This window comes from Strongylocentrotus purpuratus, unplaced genomic scaffold (assembly GCF_000002235.5).
Source record: "Strongylocentrotus purpuratus isolate Spur 01 unplaced genomic scaffold, Spur_5.0 spur5_scaffold_19, whole genome shotgun sequence".
Taxonomy (NCBI): domain Eukaryota; kingdom Metazoa; phylum Echinodermata; class Echinoidea; order Camarodonta; family Strongylocentrotidae; genus Strongylocentrotus; species Strongylocentrotus purpuratus.
In genome coordinates this window covers 25,174,242-25,179,876 of record NW_022145604.1, presented here as the reverse complement: position 1 = coordinate 25,179,876, position 5,635 = coordinate 25,174,242, and the positions used below count along the sequence as shown (strand labels likewise).

The 5,635-nt window shown below is 40.1% G+C and overlaps 1 non-coding gene across 1 annotated transcript; it reads right to left on the bottom strand.

The window, feature by feature from the left end:
• Positions 1 to 363: 363 nt before the first annotated feature.
• Positions 364 to 436, bottom strand: TRNAK-UUU. Its single transcript has one exon. It is a non-coding gene; the product is annotated as a tRNA-Lys (tRNA).
• Positions 437 to 5,635: the final 5,199 nt, after the last annotated feature.

The following is a 5,635-nucleotide window of genomic DNA, read 5'->3' as shown; positions in this document are numbered from 1 at the left end:
TGTAAATTATTGATCGCACACGTACACGTACACGTACATTATACACCCGCCGCGCGCGCCACCTTCAATTTGATGGAGTCGAGTCAAGTCGGTAGTACCAACCTCGGAAGACAACTCGATCTCTAAAAGCCAGTCGCCTCTTTCGAATGATGATGGTATGTCTTCCCTCTCAGACGTAAATAACACAATGATTTATACACGTTTGTAAACAAACAAAACAACTACACCTAATTACACACATACATATGTCGGATAATTGATGAATGGTTTAATAGATTAGATTCTCATACTTGCTCCCAATCTTCTTCTTCCAGTGTTAGAACTGCTTAAACATGATAAGATAAACACGCAAAAGTATACTCTCGCCCGATGAGGGACTTGAACCCGCGAACCTCTGATTAAAAGTCAGATGCTCTACCGACTGAGCTAACCGGGCTTCTGTTGGTATATTATTCTTTTTAATAAATCAATACATAAAGACCGAACTGATTTGTTTTCAAGACAGTATTCTTGTTTGCAAAATAAAATTATTTTGGCTTATAAATCGATGAGACACCATGGTCCGGATATTTGGAATGCTTTACCTGACATTAATAATAAACACGCTCATATCTCTCAGTTATTCATTTAAGCCTCGATTAACAAAACTCCAAATCATAGAAAATTATACGGGTCTGTATTTATTCAATTGTTTGCTTCTATATATAAATTACATCTATGCATTCTTTTGTATTCAAGTTGTCACATTTTTATGTAATTCAATTATATTATATGATGTTATTGTTGTTTGAATATTTGCAATTACTGCAGAAATATCTGCTAAACAATAAAAGTACATAATAGGCCTATACAGGAAGGACGAATAGCGAAAGGAAAAGGGTGCGATAGATGCGGGGAGTACTGATGATGAAGAAGATGACGACGACGATGATCATGATAATGATAATGTCATTGATGATCATGATGACGACGACGACGGTGATGACGTTTATCATGATGATTTGTGTTGTTGATTTTTTTTAGAGGTGATGATTGAGTACTGCATGAGTTGGTGGGCAACAACACTTAACGGATGAATCGGCATAAAACTTAGCTTATAATTGAATTATGTTTTGCATCAAAGTAGTTCGAAGTGGACAGCGTGCATGCACGAACAGTATAATAAAATTGAATAACCACTTTTATTTACTGGCCTCCTTCGCCCTACCATTTCTGTAAAGAGTGAATAACATGCCTATTCAATAGATCGGTTAACTACAATTTGCGCGTTGTTTTTGACAACCTGAAAGCTTTCCCGATGCTTGTCCTACATAGCAACAAGCAATGTGTATGCAGACTGGATTCTGAGTACTTTAGTTCGTTCATTAAAAGCAGGTTAATGGACTAACTCGTCACTAAGTCCCAAGGAAAGAAACATCCAGTAAACCGGTCTATTGACATGATGCAGCAATAAACTCACTATGGCAACTTTTAAATAGCGCCATCACATACATTCTGAACAATCTTAACTTGGGTGAAATTCCAAGACAGTGCAAATGGGATTTATTTTGATGGCATATTTTTGTTAATTATTTCACTCGTGAAGTAACATGAAATAACAATAGTGTGAACCTCATTTCTCTCGTCACTTTCGGTGACTGATTTAATATATTTTCTTTACCATAGTCGTCGTCATGTTTTTTTTTTTAGAGCCGTTCGACGAATATAGACACTTGTGAATAAATCATATTCTGTTCAACGATTATCTTCATCACCAGGTCAAACGAAAGTTCTGCTCCAGACCTATGTATAATTTTCTCGGTAAACCAAAACCAATATCAATTTGTATACTTGATTTTGTTTACACATTTGCCATGGGTTTGAAAAATGAGTTTTTCCTCACGGGCCTATCTTATGGAAGAAAATACAAGGACCTATGCCTGTGTAAGGAGGTAAGCTATTTAATTGGCCTGTATGCATGCATAATAACCATCTCTCACTGTCTCCCTTTATCTGTGAGTTTCTATGTCTATATATCTCTTGTCTTCTCTCTCCTCTGCCTCTTTCTGTCTGCCCTCTACTCTCTCCCCCCCCCCCCCCTCTCTCTCTCTCTCTCTCTCCCCCCCCCCCTCTCTCTCTCTCTCCATCAACCCCTGTCCAATTCTACCTTGTCTATTACCTGGGTCAAAGTCACGGTGGCGTCATGATGAGGTAATGGTTTGTGGCCCCAATAAGGCCATATAAGGAGCGATTGTATTGTTTACATAATAATAGACATTTTACTAGGTCTATCACTACCTATAGTTTACTATAGCTTTACTGTAGTAGGCAATTGTTGTTCACATTTAATGACAAAACAAGAAGGAAGGAAGCAATGGCGTTAGTCAAAATTGATAGGAAATCCGTGTTCAATGTTTGAAGGCGTGTTGACAACGTCACTGTGTGTAATTAAACAGGCCAATTTGTTATTATAATTGCAAGAGATAGAATCCTTTGACATAATCACATTATGTTATGGTCGAAAAAAGTAGGCCGAAAACTAGAAGAAGGCGAAGGCGGATCTATGATTCAGAGGTGGACAATGAACTCGTTCAACTACATTATTGTTCCCAATTCTCCAAAGATTAATAATAAGCTCACGTATTATCCTGGCTCGGGCTGCATGGGGTTATTCCGAGGCGGTGTTGTCCTGATGCAGTGTAAAAAAAGTGCATTAAACTGCAGCTACGTAATTAGGCTGACATGAATAAATTCGATTCTCTAAGTCCATAAGACGATTGCAAATACTTTCGAAAAAATCAACCAAAATAAACTTACAGCAATTTCAAAGGCCTTGTACGTCAGCTTTTTAAGTGTGCGATCATTAATGACGTAATCCAATCATGATTTCTGTGGGACATACGATGGGGTATTGAAACTGCCCCTCTCGGAAGTATTTGTGTGAAATATAATTTTTAAATGCGCAACAAATAATGTGTTTTCCTCCCGGCAAAATACTATAACCCCCTTATCTTTGTCATATTTTTTTGGGAAAAATACTTCTTAAATATATGAGAGCCGTTTTAAAAGTTTGCCAGGGGAATTTGGGGAGGAATTATGTCACCCCCCCCCCCCCAAACCTCCGGGCCATAGATTCCTCCTGGATATATGCCACAGCCCATAGGTAACCCATGAGTTACAGAGACCTTGTCCCAAGAGCTTAGCGTGATGGTGTCACGTTCTGATCTCCTACAAATTTGATTTATCTTCCCTTTTTCGGTGGTCATTTATTTTTATTTTTTGGGAGGGGGGGGGGGTATTTTCGTGTCAAAAAATTGTCGGACATGTCGCCCCCTATATAATCCCATGATTATAGAGATATAAAGACCTTGCCCCCGTAGAATTGTGACACACGATCTGATCTGCTTAACAAGTGATTTATCTTCTTTTTTTCCCCTGGACATTATTTTCTTCTTCTTCTTTTGTTTTCTTGTCAGAAAATTGCCAGACTTGCGCCCCCCCCCCCTTCCCGGCAAGAATCTCCATGATACACCATTGGTTTATCCATTATATGAAGACCTTGCCCCACAAGCTTAGAATTGTGGCATGTTCTGATCTGCTTACATATGATTTATCTTCGTATATTTGACACTCTTACAAAGGCAGGAGAAACCACGAGTACAGTGTTCGAACGGGTTAAATATATGGTAAAAGTTACAGCTATTCAACCAAAATTGATAGAAATAGAATGCAGTATTTGTGCCTAAAGAAGGGTATAGTTAACGCCGAACGACTAAGCTTGCTTTTAATGTATCGTGACAAATCCCCTTAATTGAAATTTATCTTAGAGACGCCCATGAAGACAATTCTATATAAAATTAAACTATTGTGTCTATCGTTGGCATGTCAGTGTTGTTACTGTTTTCAAGCATTGTCTGTCTGTCCGATAGTCTTTCTGTCTGTCTGTCGTTAACCCGTCCCCACATTTCATCGTTATCAGTTATCACCATCAACCGTCGCCATCTCGCCACCACCACCACCACCACCAGTTTCAACACCATGCTCGTCACCACGACGCCACGTCGCCAACACCACCACCACCACCACCACCACCACCACCAAGTACCATCACCACCACCATCACCATAACCTCCCTGTCTGTATGTCTCTCTCTCTGTCTCTCTCGCCTTTTATTTACCATGATTCCCTCTCCCCTCCTTCTAATCCCTCTCTCTCTCATTCACAAACACTCTCTTGCTCTCTCTCTCTCTCTCGCTCTCTTTCTCTCACTACTCATCACGTTTGTGTGTGTGTTCCATCGAAAGTACACGATTGACCTCCTTTTAATCCTTCTTACATCCATCCAGTGGCGGATCCAGGGGGGGGGGGGGGGGGGGCCCGGGGGGCCCGGGCCCCCCCCCCCCTTGAGAAAAAAAAATCATGTAAAATCACGTGATTTTTTACCTTTTTTGGGGGTTGGGCCCCCCCTGGCGCTCAAGGGGGGGGGGGGGGTGCAAATCGAAAATTTTTGAGGATCAAAAAAAAAAAAAATGTGCTCACTACCCCCACCCCCCCCCCCCCCCCCCCCCCCCCCCCCCCACTGAGCGACTTTTCGGCCGGCGCGATTTTCAAATTTTCGGGAGCAAAAAAAAAAAAAGTTGGGCCCCCTCCCCTAAGAAATCCTGGATCCGCGCCTGCATCCATCATTAGTTTCGTTAGCATCTTTGGAATTTACTAATTCTGACAATAATTGACAAACAGTTCTGAAAAAGATTTCTGACTCACAATAATGCTGAAGAAAGTCCACAAAAAATGACATAAAATACACATTTCAAACTCGCGCCCCGTTGACCCCCAAAAGCGTTAAGTCCAAACAGAAAGTTTGCCTGAACAATTTGTAAGCGACCGCAGTGCCCCTCAAACCAAAATCAACATTATTTTATAAGCGGGTGGAGATTGTAGTTGGGGAAAAGAGAAAGGACTTTGGGCAAAATGCTTGCTTGTTGGATTGAAGAGGTCATACGGGTTCATTCTTGATGCGAGTGTACTTTCAGGGGACAGCGAATGGACATATCTAATCAAAGTAGGCCTGCATAATTTCGATTGAATCATGGACCTACTACAAATTACCAGCAGCCAAAATATGATCATTATAACCACATCAATTATCTTAGAGTATAACTTGACGAGTAATAATAGCAAAGAAAGGGGTGAAGGGAGAGGGGAGGGAGGTAGAGTGACAGAGAGAGAGAGAGAGAGAGAGAGAGGGGGGGGGGGTTGCGGAGTGGATCGGGGCATTGGGATATATAAGACAACTTTTTCTCTACTGTATATCCTTCAAAATGTATTGATGTTTATAATCTTCAAATAAATACCAGATATTTTGTTAATAATATTTTAAGTAGCTAATTGTGTATACGTTCATAAAATTATACAAAATACAGTTTTTGAAAGAAGAAAAAACGTGAGATTTAAAACTTCCCTTTAGATGCCTATACATTGATACGTTTTAATTGACAGGTAGGCTTGTCCATGTACATGGACTTTCAGAAAATAAAAAAAAGAAAAGGTTTAATTTTAAATCAAACAACTCTATAGGGCCATTCATTTTTTGACATAGATATAATTTGGATATAATTCTAGGATACAATTAGTCATCTAGTTCCTGCCACGTACT